Raw genomic sequence first — 23,074 nt, 5'->3', positions numbered from 1 at the left:
ACATGAGAATGTCCATGCAGAAGGTAGAACAATTTCTAGGAAAAGTTAGTGTTTAGTATTTGGGAAAATCTTTGAGGATTCAGTGGGGATTACTTGGTATATTTTTGCTGGATTAATAGATATAGGTCTGGGGTTCTGGAGACTATTTTGGGAAGTGGGGCCTTGATTATAGATGAGCTTATTTAGGGGAGAAGAGAAATGTGGAAAGAAGATTGTTCATGAAACCCAAGAGAACCCAAATTATTAAAGGATGGATGGTGGAAGAAGAGCTTATAAAAGGAAAAAGGAACAATAGTCAATCCTCACAAAATAACCAAAGGACTGAAAATCCATGTGCACAAGGATGTTCCTCACAGAATTTTTTTAAATGACAAAAATAAAAAGACACACTAATGTTTGATAGCAAGATAATTGATAAGAAATCTAAAGGAAAATTATACAGGCATTAGAAAGGATAGTTATAAACCCTATAACATTTATTATATGATGAAAAGAAGCAAAATTTAAAAGTGTGCATTATTTGTGTAGAATGTAATCATAGCTATGTAAATTTGCATATAAAAAGTGTAGTTTGGTGCATTAAAATGGTAGAAGTAATTACCTTTGTCTTAGAATTTCTTTATGTTGTTATATTACAATTATTTCTAGAAGTTTACTCAATTAAATTTCTACATTGTGAACAGTAAGTTGAAGTAAGGAGGAAACAATAAAATTTTATCACCAGCCACATTTTGAACTAAAGCATAACTTATGGTCTTAAAGTTTGAGACTCAAGAACGATAGCTTTGAAGGGGATGTAGGCAAGGCTTGCATCATCTTCTGTGTATTGTAGTGGGAACCCTGATTGCATAAAGGATAGCAGGTAAGGGAAGAGGAGTAGTATCTTATCAATAGTACTTTAGGTAAAGGTTGACAAATGAGGAGTTTAACCTATGATGAAAAAGCATTAGAGGAAGCCACGTCATCTGTATAACTGAAACATCAGTGGTCCAGATAAAACACTGTCAGGTCATCAAAGGTGGCATTTTCTGAGTGTTTGTCCCTTAACAACCACAGCTTGAGTCTCCCCTGCCTGGAAGCTTTCCCCCTCCACCCCAGGTTTTTACTCCCCATGATTTTAGAAACTGATAATGGCTCTAGCACTAGGTTCCTTTCAAAGGCAGACTGAATTTGAAATAACTGAATAACTAGAGAGAAATGCCATTTCTTCTTTCTCAGGAAGAGTGTTGGCAAGATATAAGGCTGGTCACATAGAGAGGGCTGTTTCATGAAGGGTTTTTTGCTGTCTTGTTCTTTTTAGGATGAGTATCACGGGCTAGTGAGAATGCAAAGCTTTGGGGAATTAAAACAACTATGACTATCCTAACAGTACTCGGAGTCCTTTGTTTAACAACAAAGGGAAAATACACGGAGATGCTGAGAGAATGTCACTGCAATGAAAATACTTTTATTGAAAACAAGGCATAAAATAAAAAACACGAATACATTTCATTGGTTACAGGAAATTGTATGATTTTATAACTGGATCTTAGGTAAAACAATGGTAAAATTGAATATCCTACCAAAGAGAGTCCTCAAAAATGCTTTGTGTTGTGTCAATCATGGTAATTTTTGGAAAAGGAGATGGCAGAGGTAGTGGTATATATGGCTGTTATTGATAGAATTCCAAAACCAAGGTGACTATACAAGGGTAAGTCTTGATGCACTGAAGTATGACTGGAAGATGCCATGGAAGGAGGTATTGATGGTTCATTGCAGTCTGCAGGGCAGACAGCCCCATTGGGGGTCAAACTTTGCAAGTTGTTGCTGACTGTCTAAGCAACCTGGTGAGGAAGGAAGACCCCGGGCCTGGAGCCAGTAGACCCGAGTCTGCATTCTAAATTAGTGCCCGACGTCTCTGTGATTCTGTTTCTTCATCATTATAATGCCTGCCTTGGTAGTAAAGGTGAAATGGAATATTGAGGAAAAATGCCTTTCAAACTACAAAGTAGTATACAAAAGTTTATTCACAGTTTTTTTAGTTATCTACCTTGGATTTTACATTGGTGCATTTTATACAAATTCTTTCAGAATATTGTATTTCTGTATTCCTGCTCAGAATAACTTGCTTGTTGAGCCAGTGAGATATTCCCAGAAGCCCCAGAGGTCTCATATAAACTGCCAGGTGAGCAGACCAAATCCTGGTTTGACCCAGAGCCCACTGATGGGGCATTGGGAAATTCGGGCTTAACACTGTGTCTATACTCACTCCACGTGACAATACTGGGCTGCAATCCCCAAGCATGGTCCTTTGGGATGCTCACTGAAATATATGGTTAACAGGAGGAAGAGATTGGATCATAAATCTCTGGAAGTAAGCCTTCTGAGATAATATCTGATGCAGGAACCTCCAGGGAAACTAAATTCTTTAATCGATTGAAAACCTGCCTCACAAAAGCTTTTAAACATTTAAACACCATCATATAAATCAAGTTAGAAATATCTCACCAAGGAATAAAGGAGTTCTTGCCATGTAAAATATTAATTTATCTTTTCAAGGCAGAACAAACACTTTATTTAGAAGGACATGGGCGGGAGGTGGTGAAGAGAGCAGAAACTGTGCATTGAGCTCCTTGCATTGATCATGAGTGCCCATTTAAATGTCTCAGGTCTTTGGGCTTTTTCCCATGCTGACAAGCGAAGTTGTTCTCATGTCTTTGATTCCATATTCCATATTCCACGGCAATTGTTCCCAACTATTTATTGGAAAATGATCTGCAATTGAACAATTGACTTCAGCCTGGTATTTAATAGAGATGTTCCTGGAATTGCAAAGAATGTTTGGAGTAATATTGGATTTTAATGTATCACAAAAGGGCAAACATCTTCCCCATGGCCATTTCTTCATTTGCTACAATATTCATGCATTAGGAGGAACACTGAAGCCAGCCTGGAAGACTACCAGAAAGGAAACTATATGATTAGTGAAGTTAAAAACCTGATTTGCATCTAAAAAATGTAGTGTGTGCTCGTTTATGTGCAAATGTAATGGAAAAAGGCTGTAGGTAAAGTGGCTAAAGCCTAAACAAAATAAACACTTAATTTTCTTTTATTGTACCCTGTGACTATTAATAATATTATGGTACCAAGTCAGAAACATTAAGCCAAGCAGGGGAGCAATAAATGTTCCTAGACCGTGCACCACTGTTGATATTAGCAACTAATCGCTCCAGAGTTCACATAAAATGCAGATGGGAGTACAAAGAAGATATTCGATGAAGTCAGCAGTGGCAACAGACTGTTCACAGGTGAAACCAATAACTGGAGGGCCAGCTCAGCAGGGGCAGAGCCTGGGGAAGATACCAAGAAAAGGGCTTTGTAAACCATTGCTTTCTAGGGTGTTTGGACCTATTGACATATGGGTGTTCTTAAGCTTGTAAGGTTCTCGGTCTTAATTCAACTGGCAATATTGTTTGAACGTTTGTAAAGCTCTATCATTTGATCATTATCACAGCTCAATGAGAGGGGTAATATGGCTATTGTCCTCCCCATTTTACAAATGAAGAAATCTGAGTTCTGAGGATGGTCACACAACAGATAAGACTTAGGGGTGAAACTCTAGGCTTGTGATTTCAGCTCTCATACTCTTTTGGTGATCTTCCTTAAATCATACACACACACACACACACACACACACACACACACACACATCTGTCTGTCATGTGAAATGGTATTTGGCACTTCCATCTCTGATGCTATCTAAGACCGGAAGCCCCAAACAATCTCCCTAATAATAAAATTAAAATGCTGGTTAAAACAAACAAACAAACTCCCATAATTTTAAATGTATTTCAAAGCAAGGGGTCTGTAGAAGTAAAAAATTAAGTAGCAACAAAAAATCAGGAGGAAAGTAGGCACCAAGACACTTTGAGGGTCCCCACCAACCCGTTGCTTTCACTCAGATGGCTTCATGGTGTGATGTGACCTACAGAGGAAGCCCAGGGCCCAGGAAGGTGAAACCACAAAGGGCTACAATCTCAGAGTGGTGAGAGCTGGGCATGAGTTCATTGCCCAGAAGAGATCAAGGAAACTTACCAATAACGGATCACCAGAACTTAAATCATTGTTAAAAATTATTTAGGAATGGTAGGCAAAAGCAAATACACCCCTTCCCTGGAAAAATGCAACTTCAACCTGGGCTTCAAAGCTGTTCTACAAATAATGTCCATTGAACATAGCACTTAGAGTCAAAATTACATAGTAAAGAAGGAAATATAGCATGATAAGTGAAAAACAGGAGAAATAGTAGAGAGCCAAGTCAGACCTATAGAGACTTTGCTTTTGGCTATACTGGGCACACAGCATAAAATCTTTGTCTCATGTTGTGTTTGAGATGGATGGTTATCCATAAAATTAATTTTCACGTAGTCCAGGGTAATAGAAGTATAGGGTACATGACTGACTAACTTGGCTATGTCTACCATCTCCTTTTGCAGTCAGATGTGGCCACGTAGTTCTCACAAATGGAGCATGAGCAGAACCGATGTGTATTAATGCCCCCTGCTGCCCCTTCACACTTGGCAAGACCCCAGATGGGCGACAACCCAGCTTTAACCATGCACATGCTGACAGTGTCCTAGAAGATGGAGAAGCAATGGCTTGATTGGGACCTGGGTGTCTGAATGGGCACGTAAAGACCTGAACCATTCATTCACTTTGAAACCTGGTGAAATATACACCTTCTGATTCTTGAGTTCTCTATTGTATTGTTGAAGCTCTACCCTTCTTAATACGTATCTGTTAAAAAAAATAATAGAGAGGCTTGAAAATATAAGCCACCTCCTCCCCCCAAAAAACTACTTAAAAACTAAGGAGATTTGAAAAAGAACCAAATAGAACTTCTAGAAAAAAGATGATTTCCATTCAATTTAGTCAACTTACAAAATACAAGAAAATATAGGTAAGTGGAAAAAGTTACCCATATTTCCACTTTCCAAAGATAAATCTTGTTTACATTTGGTGCTATTTCCTTCAAATGTACACAGCACGAAATTGCAGAAGACCAGGACTCATAGTCCTGTCTCTCTCCATTCACTGCCCCTCCCCACATCTCATCTTCATTTAGCTGCATTGAAATTTAGTGCTTTGTGTTGCTTGTGCATAAAGAACATCACTTACATTTTTCCCTGGACCATCAGAAGAGTCATTTATGCCTCCTCTTTTTAAAACTCAATGTGGGAAAATAGTTAATAGGGGTTTTTTTTTCCCTATATAAAAAGAGGTAGCTTTGTTTTTCTCTAACATTATAAATAATGCACTGGTGATTTAGCTTAAATATTGTGAATTATATATTTTGGGTTAATTTTGAAATGTTATTGAGACTAAATATTAGCCATTTTATAGAGAAGATATTTTAAGTAGAAAAATATCTACAAGATACAGATGTTTTTCCTTAATAAAAACTTTGGTGTTTTTTTTTCAAAATTAAACTTTTTAGCAATTAGTAATATATTTGGGAGCTATTTCTGCTGGTTAAAGGAAAAAATAAACTATAATGTTTATGGTTTATACATGACAATTCTAGTTAAAGTTAAGTGACTTTTCTTTCATGCTTTTATAATCACTATATGCATCTGCGCATGTTAAGTTTATTCTAGTAAATGAGCTACACTTATTCTATTTTAAAAAGTGTAAATTAAATTTTATTTAAAGCTGCAATATGAAGTATACTGGTGGATATTTCTGAACTCCCTTTGATAATTACTAGTAGTAATAAGATATTTACAGCAAAACCAGTGTTAGAATATATTGCTGAACTAGGTAATATACATAAAATTAAAATATATTGACCTTCCTCTTAAGATTTATTCTGCCATTAATCCTAAAATCAGGTAGCTCTCAGTAGATCTCAGCAATATAATAATTCATTAACGGATCTATTTCAGCTCTCCATGTCATTCAGCTCAGTAAGTGAGCAATTTAGAACTTTTGCTGAATATCAAAGCAGATAACTAGGAATGGAACCATATTGGGTGGTAAATATGTATGAGCTAATTTCCCTGTTAGTTTTGAAGGGTAAAAAATAGCAAAATGTAGTTAGTGAGATTTTATTTATCCATCCAGTGGGGACAGAGTACATACAATCTAAAAATCATAAAACTAAACGTTAGCCAAATGGCACTTTTTCCTACCTACTGATTTACTAGTAAAAGAAAAATGAACTGATGTGAGTTTCATCTTTTCTCCCCTTTTGTATAAGCCTTATTTTTTCATGTACTTTTTAGTGTTTTAAATGATGAAACATAATTCTGAACTTGATATTTGAAGCAAAAAAAAAAGCATGTTCTATATAGACCTATGTACATTTGAATAATATTTCATATAAAAGTGATTTCTAATGAAAGTAAAAGCTTCACATTCCTAATGATATATGTTAGATACTCATCATTACCTATTTGTACCTCTGTATGACTTTAGAGAGTCAATAACAGAGGACAACTGGGCCAGTTCACTTTTTGAGGATTCCAGTGCATTCGCGAATGTACAGATGCCAAAGAGGAAAACTGTGATGCATTTAACAATTTTCCATTGAACAATTAGTGTTACATCATTCATGTGGTATTTTTTTCATATTTACAGTGTCTCTCACCATCCATAGGTATAGTTTCACTTATAGGACCCCTACAGAAGTGTTGTACTCACATAAGCCAAGGAGACAAACTGTTAGTCCATGAAGCTTTGGGCTTTGCTTAGACTCAATATGAGAGAAACATGCATATGTACATGGAGTCTGGCCTTGTGAGGGAAAATTCTAAGAGAATTCTTCCTCAGTCAGATACCAAGTGCTGCAGTGGCTGCTGACCAGGCCCTTGTGTTAATTCTTCTCACATGCTTAGCACTTGAGAGGAAAGAACACAGATCTGAGGAAAGTTCAAGCAAAACTGGAACAGTCCATAATGAACCAAAGATGGAATACATGTATATTTAGATTTCACAAGGCAGGAAATGACTTCAGTTTTCCTTAGAGGAAGTTTATGGTAGTCGTAGGAAGCCATTTTAATGATTTTCTAATTTGACATCTATGCTGCAGATGAAATTCTCTATAGGCCAGCCAATAACTTCCCCACCTCAATTTAACAACATTGATGAACTGACCATTTAAATAGGTTGCGCCTGTGTTCTCAGATCCTTAGATTTTTTTTTTTTTTAATCAGACTCCTCTTCAGCCCCTCAACCCCTTCCCTTGTAGTCCTTGTATTCAGGAGTGACTTCTTCATAAATTTTCTGAAAGAGAACAAATAACAAAAAAACAATAACAAAAAGATTGTATTTCCTTTGTTGTGGGATTATTTTCCCCTGTGGTAGGTTTGTCAGAGGTGACACTCAGAATCTAAAGGACTCAGTGTGCCCCTGTGGATTTAGAAGGTATGCGTGGCGTGTGGATAGGGACCCAGCCACCTCCCATTCCATACTCCATCTGTTTCGATCTGATGACAGTCAGGACGTTGCAGTGGCCCTTCAACTTTTCACTGGCTCTGAACTTCTGAAATGTCTAGATGCCTAATCCATAATGTTACTCACATTTTAAAATTGCCCTTGATGCTTAGGATATGGCCTTTTAAAAATGCAGGGAGGAAGAGACAGGAACTTTCATGGGAGCAAGGAGCTTTGCTTTTATTGTTGAAATAGTTTCATCTTCCATTGCACTCCACGATTAACACTAGCTCCCTCTCCTCTGCCTTGGCAACTAGTAGATTTTCACTAACCCGATAAATCTGACTCTAGCTCACCCCTGTCTGTACCTGTGGCAATGGATGGGCCCATTCCAAACTCAAAAACTTCTCTTTAGCGCCTTTTGTTTAGCTTAAACTGAACAAATCTTTGTTGATGCTCATGGAGCACAGAATTTTTAAGATAGCTACCAGGCATGGCTGCACATGCCAGTTGAGCTCATAACAGATTTATTAGCTGCAGTGTGAGGGAACAAACGCCTGATATCAAGACTGAGCATAGGGAGTGATGACAAAAGGACACATGCTCACACACTAATTTAAGCAAAGGAAAAGGGACAAAATCCTGTTTAGTTTTTGTCCTAGAAGAATTGTCAGAAGTTTCAAGGATATCATTTTCTTTCTATAACCAATTTTTAAGTAGAGCATGAAAACATTGGAAAAAGAATTTGGATTTCCTCGCATGCTTAACAAACAAACAAACAAACAAACAAACAAACAAAACAGGGTGGAGCCCCGGGCAGCAGCCAAAGCGCAGGTGGCACACCCCGCCGGGCTCAGGAGGATGGAAGCCATGTGATCGCTGTTCCGACAGCCAAGGGCACCACCGAGGCCTGGAGCGAAGGCGCAGTCCAGCCCCACGGGAGCTTCTGCGGATCAGGAGTGGGACCACAGCACCTTCCCTTCCTCCCAGCCTTTCATCCTTAAGCAGAAAGAAGCTCAATAGAACTTTGTTGTTTTGCTTTTCACTCTGAGGGGAGGAGAGAAGCAGAGGATGAGGAGACAATAATGATTGTCAAAGGAAAAGTGAGTCTGTCAATGCTGGTTGTCTCAACTGTAATTGTTGTGTTTGGGGAATATATCAACAGCCCAGAAGGCTCTTTCCTGTGGATGTATCACTCCAAAAGCTCAGAACTTGGTGACAGCGGCAGTCAGAAGGGCTGGTGGTTTCCAAGGTGGTTTAAGAATGGGACTCACAATTATCAAGGCGAAGAAAAAGACATAGATAATGACAAGGAACAATGAAAAGAAGGCCATGAAGAAGAGCTTAAGCTGTCAGACTGGTTTCATTCACAGAAATGCCCAGAGGTTGTGATGGTGACCAGGTGGAAGGCGCCACTTGTGTGGGAAGGCACATACAACAGAGCCATCTTAAAAAATTACTGTGGCAAACAGGAAATTACTGTGAGTTTGACGGTTTTTGCTATTGGAAGATACATTGAGCATTACTTGGCGTTCTTAACATTTGCTAATAGGCATTTAATGGTTGGCCACAAAGTCATATTTTACATCATGGTGGACAATGTCTCCAGGTTGCCTTTGATAGAGCTGGGTCCTCTGCGTTCCTTCAGAGTGTTTGAAGTCCGGCCTGAGAAGAGGTGGCAGGACATCAACATGATGAGCATGAAGACCACTGGGGAGCACATCGTGATCCACATCCAGCGTGAGGTCGACTTCCTCTTTTGCATGGACGTGGACCAGGTCTTCTGGGACACCTTTGGGGTGGAGACGCTGGGCCAGTCGGTGGCTCAGCTACAGGCCTGGTGGCACAAGGTACATCCTAGGAAGTTCAGTTATGAGAGGCGAAAGAAGACCGCAGCATACATTCCATTCGGCCAGGGGGATTTTTATTACCATGGGGACATTTTTGGAGGAACACCCATTCAGGTCCTAAACATCACCCAGGAGTGCTTCAAGGGAATCCTCCAGGACAAGAATAATGACATAGAAGCCAAGTGGCACGATCAAAGCCGCCTAAACAAGTATTTCCTTTTCAACAAACCCACTAAAATCTTGTCCTCAGAATATTGCTGGGATTTTCATATAGGCCTGCCTTCATATATTAAGACTGTCAAGATATCTTGGCAGACAAAAAAAAATTCTTTGGTTAGAAATAATATCTGACTTTAAAGTGTGCCAGTAGGTTTCTGAATTTGAGAGAACATTATTCTGGCTATTTTCTCAGAAAAGTAATACTTAATTTAACTTAAAAAAAAAACTAACGAAACACCAACCCAGTAAGTCCATAGTATTCCTCCTTGTAACTATAAGCCTTGTAATATGGGAGAATGAACCTATGGTAATCAGATGCACATTCCCTGTGATTTCGTGTCTATTTATGGCTTGGGGGAAATACTATCAGATGAACAAAAACAAACAAAAACAAACAATTTTTTTGTTTTTTTTGGCCACAGGCAAAGAAAAAAACAGAAACACTCTGTATATCTGTATGTGCCAGATACTGTAGGAAAGGGTGCTAAGGGAAGTGTTTGGCAACAAGATACAATTGTGGGGTATTCCCCCTGATTTCGGTGTTTTCTTGCCTTTGCTGAGTCTAAAGCAACACAGGGTTGCTTTGCAGCAGAACTCTTAGTGAGGACACAGTTTACCTTGGCAATCCTCAAAGGGTTTCAATAGCAGATTGCTTCAGGTCATTTGTAGTCCATGTCCTTTTCTCTCAGGATGTTGGTGAGCTTCTGTGTGAAAGATTGGTGGAGATTCTCAGCAGATATCATGAATGTTTGGAGTCACAGAGAATCTGAATGAGCCAGCCAGTGCTCAGGAACTGAAAACAAAGCCTCAAAGTAAGTTTGCCATGAAATAGCAAAGAGAGCAGAAAGAGAGGGGACAGTGCCACATCTGAGGAGCACAGGGCATGGGGTTGGCCCTTAAATGCAGCACGGGTCCAAGCGCTGAATGGGAGGGGACAATGTGGATTGGTCTGCAGCCTTCTGGATCCCAGGACAACCAGAGCAGAGGGTATGTGAATGAAGATGCTTCTTGTTTTACCCACGTCACATTCAGCCAGATTCGGCAACTTGTGTCTTCAAACCCTGGCCAGAGGAAGTGGATGGTGTCAGAGAAGACAAAGGCTTGCGGTGGGCTGAAGAGGCTTACAAGGAGTTACATTTCCCAGACCTGGGCCTCGTGACAATCAGCAAGTCTCTCTGCCACCTGCTCTAACCCTCAGGGTCCCTCAGCCTATCATACCCACTTGGAGGGCTGACATCAAGGGATGGATTGGAGGAAAGCCCTCTCTTCAAGTAACCTCTCATTTTTCCCTGTCCTATTTGCATTACTGGGGTGTAACAATCAGACACATTTAATAAAATGATTAATTGATTTTATATCAAAAGCAGGGGGTGGCAATAGGAGACCCAGTCCTCATGACTGAATAGGTTAACATTCAATTCCCTTCTCTAAGAAATGTTATGAAATCCTCATATTATTTAAAGTTAAGGAATTCAGTGTAAAGGAAGTTAGCAGGCAACATTTACATATAAAAGCAAAACATATTATATTTTGCTTGTGTCCCACTTTAGGTGATTTGTTTCCATTTTTAAGTGATTTATTTGAAGAACCATTGCACTAGCTTGATGTTGAGCACAATGGGCTTCTCTGATAAAATGAAACCTGTGTTTTCTCCTCTGTTGCATTGTGCCTCCTTCTCTTCACTTCTTGCTACAATATATCCCAACCTAGCCAAACAAACAAACAAACAAACAAAAAACAACAAAAACCTTGAAGAAGTGGACTTTGTAAAAGAGAAAGGAGGTCATGTGTCAGGACATTGCTTCTCTGTAACTCAGGTTTTCTCGGATCCATTCTGAAGTAGGGGAAGTTAGTGATTTAAGTCCTAAACCAAAGAAATGATCTATCCTGAAATAATATAGAAAAGGGCTGATGTTTACTTTTGAGGGAATCTTGATTTTAAAAAAAATCATTTACATTTAAACCCCAAGTGGACAAACTAAAGATCTCATTAATAGTTATTCTTAAACATTAAAAAATATACCTGATTTACAATTGAATAAATTATTTTCTCAGTTAAAAAAAACAAAGGGGGAGAAACTGGCCATTTAAGAATGGACTTTTGCATTTCCTTTTTCAGATAACACAAATGAATGCTATTAAGTGAACTTACTGGGTTGCCTTACACTTCTTCCCACTTGGCAACTCATGAATGTTATTTTTGATGTATAGTATTGATTGTTCTGAATGAAGTAGTTTCCATATGATTTTGTTCCTTTAAGGTATCTAAAAAATTAATTTAAAATTTATCTTCCCATCTTAAATATTTCATACTTGTCTTTGAGCCAGCTGTAGGAACTTTAGGAAGCATGCTATTTTGAAATATGAAGATTAAGGCAGCATTGCCTTTCTGCCTTGGATGTGGCATAAGTGTTTCTGTGAATATCTCTTCCTTTCACAGCAAATGGAAAGAATTCTCAGTGACAGCATTTGATATCTGACCAAGGGAAGGAGCGACTCTTTGAGGTCATATTTTAGCTTTGGCTCTTCAGACCCTAGAAGCCCATTATCTTAAAATGATATAAATTTAGTTTTAAAATGGAAAGATGATTACATGATTAAAGGAGGTTAATAAATACCATTGAAATCTTAGCCTCAATGAGGCCATCAGAAACTATTTAATCCAATTTCCCCTGGCTCCAGGAAGGCCAGATGGGAACCACTTTGTCAAATGGAACCTCTCTCCTCATCATAAATCTCTGAGGAAGTCAAGTTGCCTTTTTGTACAAAGTATGATGCATCTTTGTCCTGACTAAACATACATTTTTACCTGGGGTTTCTTGGCTATCAGTGTTGCTCATTAGAGATTAAGGTCATGACTGTGGAGTAGTTACTGAAGAAACTGGTTGGACAGTGCAGGAATTGAAATACAAAATCTTGTTACACTAATGACATATATCCAACTGTCCCTTTACTAAATGATTAATTTAGTAAGCATTTATGTAGCTGCTGAGAGAAATGTGGTTAAATTTGTGGGGTTGACACCTATGGGGGCTGGTAAATTTTCCTCTCCTTTAGTTTGGAATATCTAGGAAATGTGTACTTCTGTTAAAAAAAACAAAAAACAAAAAGGGCTGATTAAAAAGCATGTTTGCTTTATCCTACCTGTTTTCACTAATGGAAAAACAACTTAAGACTAATCTATTACTGATTTTGTGTCAGAAGCTTTCTTCAAATTCACTAATAATACAGCTATTATATTAATTAGGAATTGTGTATACCTATATGTAAGACATATTAAATATAATGACATAATCAAGAAAGGATTTATTTTTGTCCTATGTGACATGAGTTCGGGAGGAGGCAATCCAGACTTGACGTTGGTGATTCCTGGATGTCATCAGGGACCTATACTCCTTTTATCTTCAGTCCCAATATTCTTATCATATAGCTTCCATTTGCCAGGTCCTTCAAGGCCTCCTCAGGTCACAACACAGCTGACGGGAAGTCTAGACAGGAAGACAAAAGGGCTGTTGCCAATTCAGACACCTATAAAGAGTCTTCCTGGAAGACCTTGTGCAATGGCAATGCCTTCGGTTTACATTCCAATAGCTACTCCTGTCCTCAAGTGAGCCTAAGAATTGTCCGTTTGGGTTGGGTACATTGCTACCCTTGCAGTATTTGGGTTTTGTTAGTGAGCCATAAAAGGAATAATGAGTTCTAGTCAAGATGGTGGAGTAAGAAACACTGTGCTTGCCTCTCTCATGACCACATCAGAATTACAACTAAATTATAGAAAAAGTCATTGAGAATTGCCTGAATTCTAGCTGAACAGAAGTTCTATAGCTAAGGTTATAAAGAAGAAGAAACCATATTAAGACTGGTAGGAGGGTTGGAGACCCTGATGGGTAGGGCCCACACCCATGTGTGATGGTTAAAAATCAGGAGGGATATCTCGGCTGTGGTGGTCCCACCTGAGGAGCGAGGGGTTCCAACCCCTCACTAGTCTCCCCATCCTAGGGCTCCAGTGCCAGAAAGAGAAGTCCTCGTAAGTTCTGGCTGTAAAAACCAACAGAGATTGTGGTTGAGTGAGCTGTAGGGCTGCTGGAGTCCCAGGTGATCCTTTTAAAGGGCCCATAAATAAACTTACTCACTAACAGACTTGCTTGCTCTGAGATCCAGCTCTGGGCAGCAGTGCAAAAGGTGCCAGAGATATACAGGGAGGAACTGAATTGTCTGGCTTCAGGATGAGGGCCAGAAACCCTGAAGCCAGAGGGGAGGGGCAGCTTTCTCCCAGACAGAAGTGCTGGCAGAAGTCATTGGTCCTTTGTTAAACCTTCCCCCTACCCAGTGTGCAGACACAGGCAGGAACCTCATCTGAGTCTCCATTAACCTGGCTAACAATCCCCCGCCAGTGATTTCCAACTCATGGGCCCACCCAAGCCTCTTCCAGTGGCTTTTTTATACAAATGGCCTATCTTGGCTCATGCTGTAGACTTTGTAAAATCTCTCAAAGATTCAAACAAGCAGCATCTGGCCTCAGCATGCCCCATACCTCTTGCTAAACAGCCCCAAGCCTGGCACTAGTGGAAGCCAGCCTCAGTTCTCAAGTCAGCCTCCCCAAGGCACCTTCAAGCCCAGCACAAATGACAACCAGCTGCAGATCACTCTGTAGCTCATATTAAGTGGTAGCAGCTGACCTTGGCCTGCACCAGAACCCCTCCCAAGAGGTCCCAGAACCAACACACCAGGTGATCAGCTTTAGACCACACCAGAGCACCACCCAATAGCCTCCACAAAGACACACTGAAAGGGCACAGTGGGCAGACACTAGAGCGCTGCTAAAGGTCAGCCCCTGTAAAACAGCTCCTCCACTGTAGTTACAGCCAGTACTCACAACCAATCAGGCTAAGCGTCAATCCCTCCCATTGATGTGCAGACAGCAACCAGGGCTCAATTACAACAGAAAGGCACAAACAAACCACACAAGGGACATAACTCAAGCACCTGGCTCAGGTGACCAGGGAGAGAATGCCACTGGGCCACACAGGACACCTACAATATAAGGCCACTCTACTAAGATAGGGAGACACAGCAGCCCTACCTAATACATAGAAAAAAACACAGGGAGGCAGCTGAAATGAGAAGACAAAGAAACATGTCCCAAATAAGAGAACAGAACAAAGATCCAGAAAAAGAACTAAACAAAATAGAGATAAGCAATCTACCAGATGCAGAGTTCAAAATACTGGTTATATGGAAACTCAGTGATCTCAGTGAGAATGTCAACAAAGAGATAAGAACTATAAAAATGGAGATAAGAAAATATGAAAAAGAGCCAGTCAGAAATGAAAAATACATTAGAGGGAATCAATGGTAGACTAAGTGAAGCAGAGGATCAAATCAGCGATTTGTAAGACATAGTAGCAGAAAATGCCAATCAGAACAACAATAAGAGAACAAAAGAATCCATGCAAATGAGGAGAGTTTAAGGGCCTTTGGGACAACATCAAGCATACTAACATATGCATGATAGGGCTATGAGAAGGAGAAGTAAGAGAGAGCAAGCAATTGAAATCCTATTTGAAGAAATAATGATGCAAAAGCCCCCTAACCTGGTGAAGGAAATAGACATACAAGCCCAAGAAATGTAGAAGGTCCCCCAAAAAGATGAACCTAAAGAGCCCCACGCCAAGACACATCATAATTAAAATGCCAAAGATTAAAGAGAAAGAGAGAATCTTAAAAGCAGCGAGAGCAAAGCAGTTAGTTACCTACAAGGGAGCGCGCATAAGACTGTCAGCTGATTTCTCAACAGAAATTTTGCAAGCCAAAAGGGATTGACATGAAATATTCAAAGTGATGAAAAGCAAGAACCTATAACCAAGATTATTCTATCCAGCAAAGCTATCATTTAGTATCAAAGGACAGATAAAGACTTTCCCAGAAAAGACAAAGCTAAAGGAGTTCATCACCACCAAACCAATACTGCAAGGTATGTTAAGGGGCTTTTTTTAAGAAGGAGAAGGGGGAAAAAAGATTAAAAATATGGATAATCCAATGGCAATAACTACATATATATCAAGAATTACTTTAAATATGGATCAATTAAATGCTCCAATCAAAAGACTTAGGGTGGCTGAATGGATGAGAAAACATGACCCTTACATATGCTGCCTACAAGAGACTCACTTCAGATCAAAAGACACACACAGACTGAAAGTAAAAGGATGGAAAAAGGTATTTCATGGAGATGGGAAGAAACAAACAAAAGGTTGGGGTAGCAATATTTATACCAGACAAAATAGACTTTAAAATAAAGGCTATAACAAAAAACAAAGGAGGACCCAGTAATCCTACTTCTGGGTGTTTATCCGAAGAAACCCAAATACTTATTTGAAAAGAAGTGCATCCATATTCATTGTGGCATTATTTACTATAGCCAAGGAATGGATGCAACCTGGGTGTCTGTTGATAGACAAATGGATAAAGAAGAGGTGGTAACATAGATACAATGGGATATTACTCATCCATAAAAAAGAATGAAATCTTGTCATCTGCAACAACATGGATGGACCTCGAGGGTATTGTGCTGAATGGATTAAGACAGAGAAAGACAAATGCCATATGACTTCACTTATATTGGGAATCTAGAGGACAGGATAAATGAACAAACAAAACAGAAATAAGCTAATAGATACAGAGAGCATTTTGATGGTTGCCGGATTGGGAGGGCAAGGGTTGAAAAGGGGGAGGGGACTAAGAAGTACAAATTGGTAGTTACAAAATAGTCATGGGGTTGTAAAATATAGCATAAGGAATCTAGTCAATAATATGGTAATAACTACATATGGTCCCAGATGCTTACTGGCTTTATTGGCATGATTACTTCATAAGTTATAGCAATGTCTAATCACTGTGTTCTACACTTGAAACTAGTATAATATTGTATGTCAACTATAATTGAATATATATTAAAGGAATTGAATATATATTTAAAGGAATAATGAAAATTTCACAGGATACTCCCATTCTCTGCCACAGGTTTCATCCTTAATTTTTTTGTTGTTGTTGCAGGCTCTCACCTAGGATCACCAAGCAATGATTTTATTGCTCATAAAACAATAAATGTCCAGGGTATTAAACAATGTTTGATTCACCATTGTTCCAGAGATATAGAGCCTGGACATTTATTCATCTTGGTACTGTTTGATATAATGAATTTCAGCTTCTTCTGAACTCCTGTGATTGAGAAAATTAGTTAGTATACCTTGTGTTTTTCCCTTGACTTATTTTTCTGGTGGATTTATTTATATTTAACCATGACTGATATAAAGCTTAATGCTTGTGAGGTCTTAACTTGGCAACTATTTGATTGTCAGGATTTCAAACATTAAAAAGGGGTTTGTGTTCTGTTTTTCTGTGAGGAAAAAACTAACTTCGTTTTTCAAAGTGCAAAGACTTTTTCGCTGAGGGGCCTTTATGCCTTCATTTCATATTATCCATTTTCTTTTTCAGAGGGTTATGGTGGTAAAAGTGGTGGAAAGAAAATTTGGACATGAAGGCATTTTAGCTTATAATCAGTATGTGAGCAAGCAGTTAAGTCTATGGAAGAAAAAAGGAGAAACAGATTACAAATTGGACCAAATGGGAATATATCATCATATAGAACCTTCTAAATATAATTACTCCATAGGTAGAACTTCTTAACACATGTAATATTTAGGCCCACTGGTGTAAGAGTGTTGTGATTAATTTGAGGTAATAATGAAGACAATGGAAAATTTGTCCCATGAAAATAACTAAAGCCACTTTTCTATAATAAAGCCTAAATAGGGGGAAAATCCATAATTTTAATATTCATAAGATATAAAAAATTGACTTTGATTTAGAGAAGATGAAATGGACATGAACTGAATTGACATGTATCATGTTAGACTTTACAAAAAAGTACCTTAATTGTTAAGACTTTAAGATACTATAATCATACCATGAAAAATTGTGGACCCTTTCTTTTTGGACTATCTTTTTGGTATTGCTTGAAACAAATCCAGGCTTGATTAAAATTTTGTGACTAGTAGAAAATTTTGTTTCATCCAGTATTTTCACAAACATTCTTCCCTAAATCACCTTGAGATATTTTATTTGAAAACTGACTCATAAAGTTGGGTGAATGTGATCAGAATATCTTGGTTTTCCAATAACTACTGTTAAATCTTTGAAAGTACTGTCTACAGGTCTGGGATTGTTTTCATGACTTTAGTACCTCCTTTGATTGCTTTGAGTATAGTCAGTCTTCCGACCCAGTGCAGTTCAATGGGTGCAAATATCTTGTTAGTTGTATTTCTTAAAGAAAATATGTTGATACCTTTCTCTTTGAACTCCCTAAGAAATGCCCTTTTGAAATTGTCATTTGGCCTTTCTGTCAGTTCCAAGTAGAAACTATTGCATTCACAATCTGAAGGAATATACTCTATTAAAACGTTTTTCCATCCAAGCCTACTAAAGGTAAGTATCATGCTACATATTTGCTCAATTCAGACCCTCGGGGTAACACTATGACCATCTGTCCAGGTGTTTTGTCTGCGTGACAGGTAACGTCCCTGTTTTGATTGATTCCCAGAATCAAAAGACTATCTTGGGTTGTGCAAATAGTCTTTATAATTTTAGGTAAAGTGTTTTGACCTATTAAAAAAAATTAGAGAAAAGAAGAAAATCCCTGCAAATATGTACACCCACACAACCTGTTTATCCAGACAGCCTTGAAATTTTGAGCTAACTGTAGAACGTAGAAATGTGGATACTTAACTGGGCTTCATTGGTATGACAGGTGCGATTATTCTAAAAATCTCAACTGTGTGAAAAGCACTTCAATTCCTTTAGAAGCTGAGATCTGAATTGCTGAACAGACTCTTTTCTTGGACAACGAAAGGCTTGAGTTTACAAATATGTTGTTTGATCTACAATGTTGATAGCCAGTGTTGACACAAATGACAGCATTTAGCCAATATCTTCAGAACATTGAGGTATAATTCTTTACCAAATTCTGATTTTGAAGTAAGTCAGCAACGCTTTGTATATGGTAATCACACAGAGTGGCTAATTCTATTTAACTTATATTATCCAGTGTGCATACCTTGCTTCCCAAAAGCCAAATTCTCTTTTTAAATGAGTTTATAAGAGAAATTTGAACAATATTAGCTAAATTTCTTAGTTCCTAATCATAGGTGCCTAGTTTATTCATTTCTGGTCATTAAAAATGAACATGTACTGTCCCTTTTATTGATTTGCAATGGCCAACTAACATAAAAACAATTTAATTAACAGAAACTATTGCTGTTTTTCAGATAATTATTAAAGTAAGTTAAAAATATATGATAAATTCTAACATGTACAAGAAAATGACTGATTTGGAAATGATTAGAAGTGGTTCTCAAAACCTGACACTTTCTCTTCTGTCACTCTCCTATTTTCAACTTTATTTTTTGCAATTTATTATCAATATGTTTCTGACTATGAAAAATTATAGTTGCTCATTATAAATATATCCATTTAAGAAAGAAAACTCACCCAACATTTTGGCCGGCCTGCCTGCTTTCCTCCCTTCCTTCTCATCATCTGTCTGTCCATCTGTCCAATTATTCATTTATTAGAGATCATACCAGGTATATAATCTTTTATTTTACTGTTTTCATGAACACTATCTTATCCATGTTTTCACTATAAAATTTCAATAAATATTTTTACTGGCTACATTATATTCCATTGAATGAATAAACCTTTTTTTGTCAATTTCCAACTGAACTTTTTTCTTTCATTTTTTTGTTTTCATTATTTTAAATAGCAGTGAATATCTTGTTCATAGGGATGTCCCCACATATATTACTAATGTCATTGGAAATTTTATTGTAAGTGAAGTTATTTGATCAATGTTGTACAAAATATTTTCTTCAGCATCTTTAAATTAGGTGAGATTTTTTTCCATCTGTTAAGATTATTGCAGTTCATTTTAAAACTGTTGGTTAGTTTAAGGAGATGGAAGATTCCAGCATTTTTTATCTTGTGCATCTGTAAGTGTCTTGAAATCAATAGATAATAAATTTATTTCTATAATCTTTGTTTTGAAGACTTTCTAATTATCATGATGTTTTCTGATAAATGTGATCTGATAACTGGGAAAAAATCATCATACATTGTTTAATTTAACAGATCTACCTTTAGAGTTAGGTGACGAGGATACTAAAACATTTCAAGTTGTATTGTTTTACTATAAAATGGAAAGTATTTGTTTATTCATTACTGGATAATTTATTTGGGATTTCAGATCCTTCCTATTTTGTATGTAAATTCACTTGCTTAACAGTGAATTTATTTATGAAGCAATGCTAGGAACAGGAGGAAATACATGAAAGAGAGGATTCCTCAGTATCTAGTGAGATAAAGAAATATATTCCTGTCTTTTTCCATCTGACTTATTTTGCTTAGCATGATACTCCCCAAATCCATCCATGTTGTTGCAAATGGCAATATTTTATCATTTTTTTATGGATGAGTAGTATTCAATTATGTCTATGTACCACATCTTCTTTATCCATTCATCAGTCAAAGGACACTTGGGTTGCTTCCATGTCATGGCCACTGTAAATAATGTTGCAATGAACATAGGGTACATAATTCTTTACAAATAAGTGTTTTCAAGTTTGTCAGGTAGATACACACAAGAGGGGTTGCAAGAACCATATGATTTCACACATATGTGGGATGTAAAAGAGAAAGCAACAAATGAATAAGCAAGACAAACAAACTCATAGACACAGACAATAGTATGGTGGTTACCAGAGGGGAAGGGGGGTTGGGGGGAAGATGAAAAGGGTAAAGGGGGTCAAATATATAATGACAGGAGACTGGGGTGGTGAGCATACAATGCAATAAACAGGTGGTGTATTATAAAATTTCACACCTGAAACATATAATGTTATTAGCTTGTGTTGCTCCAATAAATTTAATTAAAAAATAAATATATTCTTCTAAATTGTGATAAGGTGAAAAGTAGCAACTTCTAATATGAGGGAATGGCAACACAGAGGAAAGGTGCCACCTTGGCTACTAAGGGGAGGACTTGGGAATGGGAGTCCACCATGAGAGCATGTAAAAACATGCTCACTTTTGTTCCTTTTCCTGCATTTTTCACACTCTAACCCCTGATGTTTCAATCTTGTTCTCAGTGGACTGACAGATTGATTTCATACTGCTTCCTCTGATCACCTTTCTGTTGTGTCAAAATCCTACATTTTAGAAATTGTTAATGAGGGGCCATTTGGAAGGATTGTATCCAGGCAGAGAATGCATCCACTGGCTCCATCTGTGCCACTTAGATGCATGATTTTGAGTGATGTTTCCTAGTAAGGTTTGCTGACAGTTTCCTCATTCCATATTATCAGCCATAGGCCTAAATTTATAGCACATGTATTATTCTCCATCAATGGATTTCCTTCTTGGCTACATATTCCTTTCAGTTAGGGCTTTCCCTTATCCCATATTTCCTTTCACATGGACTACCGACAGAAAGGCTATTAGAAGAGACAAAGGATTCCACTTCTATGTATTTATTCGAAGAAACCCTAATTCAAAAAGACATGTGCACCCTTATGTTCTTTGCAGCATTATTCACAATATCCAGTACATGGAAGAACCTAAGTGTCCATCATTTGATTAATGGATAAAGAAGAGGTGGTACATCTATATAATGGAATATTATTCAGTCATAAAAAGAATGAAATCTTGCCAACTGCAATAACATGGATGGACCTAGAGGGTATGATGCCAAGTGAAATAAGTCAGACAGAGAAAGAAATATACCATATGATCTCACTTATATGTAGAATCTCAAAAACAGAATAAATGAACAAACAAAACAGAAGCAGACTCATAGACACAGAGAACAAACTGCTGGTTGCCAGGTGGGAGGGGATTTTGGGAATGGATGAAAAAGACAAAGGGAGTCATAAGTAAAAATTGGCAGTTACAAAATAATCACAGGGGTGTAAAGTATGGCATGGGGAATATTGTCAATAATATTGTAATAAGTATGGATAGTGTCAGATGGATACTAGATTTACCGGGGTGATCACTTCATAAGTTATATAAATGTCTAATCACTGTTGTACACCTGAAACTAGTATACTATTTTATGTCAACTGTAATTGAAAATAAAAAAAATTAACAAATAAAGAACTAGTAATTGTTTTCCCAGTCACCAAGTCTCTCCTGGGAGGCTGCATTTTCCTCTCTGGTTCTTCAAATGGTTTGTCTTGGGAACAGGAATGCCCTTCAGTGTGTCTTGAACTTGCATAAATGAGAAACAGTTCCCTCAAGGAGAGGAGGGTGCATTCAACATGGCGTTGTTTTTGAGGCAAGCATTATTATTTTTGGCCAGTTGGTCGTTTTCTTCTCCGTCTCACAGAATTAAAATATTAATGTAGTGGAATGAGCTGGATAGCTGTTTCAGGGGATTCATTTGCTTGATCACCTGTCCTAAAGAATGCTAAATAGAATCCTTTCTTTTCTATGAATTTTCCCACCTCTAAATTTGCTGGTGCAGTTCACATGCAGCCCCCATTATTCAGTCTGTGTGTGTGTGTGTGTGTATGTGTGTGTGTGTGTGTGTGTGTGTGTGTGTAATTGTGGAGTCTGAAGGGAGACCACCCACAATTCTATTATAGAACGGAGTAGGTCCCATCACTCATTTGAGACGAGGAGACGTGTCCTCAGTGGTACTTATTAGTTGAGTACCAATTGGCAAAGCCATATAGGGTCTTTAGTGCAGAAGGAGTCAAAGTCATTCATTTCCAGGCCCAGGCCTCTAAGACCGTGGGGTTACCTGGCATTAGACAGCACTAGAAATGCAGGTCATCTGGCTGACTGATATTGATATGGTCACTCTTTCTGCTCTGCTATCTGGAACACTTTCCCTCACAAATCAATGGGTTCTCAGCGATGTGGATATGTTACCTTCTGGGGTAAAGTGTGTGCTGTGCCTTTGAGTGATTGTCACAAGACTGTTGTGGCATTCCAGGAAAAAGACCCATTAATAGACAAACAAGATATCAGAACTCACTCTTCAGTACAAAATGCCTTGCCTTTCACTGATGTAATTAATTACTGGAAAGGATATGCATGTGCAACTGAAATATAAGCTTTCTTTTTTTTTACCAATTTTTGTTAACAGCTTTATTGAGAGATAGTCACATACAAAATAATTCATGCACTTAAACTGTCCAATTCAGTTGTTTTAGTATATTTCCAGAGTTGTGTAACTGTCACTACAATCAATTTTATTATCGCTTTTAAGTAAAGGGTTCTATATCATGATAGTTTTTAGGAAGCTACAGTAGATTTTTTAAATTATTTTTTGTTGTGAAATACACATTTTTTAGAATTAGTTTCAGCTGTACAACACAGTGCAATAGTTATACTTTTTACCCCACGAGGTGACAACTCCCCTCCCCCAATCCGTCACCCACTTCACCCCCCAATAACATACATATCTATTACAATTCCCTTGACTCCACTCCCACACTATACTCCATGTCCCATGACTATATATATATATA

The 23,074-nt window shown here is 37.9% G+C and overlaps 1 protein-coding gene and 1 pseudogene across 1 annotated transcript in view; both read left to right on the top strand.

Moving 5' to 3' along the window:
- NCKAP5 (NCK associated protein 5) overlaps positions 1-23,074 on the top strand; it is a 940,156-nt gene that overhangs the window by 89,104 nt on the left and 827,978 nt on the right. The gene's annotated exons all lie outside the window — the stretch shown is intronic.
- Positions 8,373-9,614, top strand: LOC109396026 (N-acetyllactosaminide alpha-1,3-galactosyltransferase pseudogene; annotated as a pseudogene).

Source organism: Hipposideros armiger, unplaced genomic scaffold (genome assembly GCF_001890085.2).
Source record: "Hipposideros armiger isolate ML-2016 unplaced genomic scaffold, ASM189008v1 scaffold_500, whole genome shotgun sequence".
Classification (NCBI taxonomy): Eukaryota; Metazoa; Chordata; class Mammalia; order Chiroptera; family Hipposideridae; genus Hipposideros; species Hipposideros armiger.
This window is presented reverse-complemented; position numbering and strand designations above follow the sequence as displayed.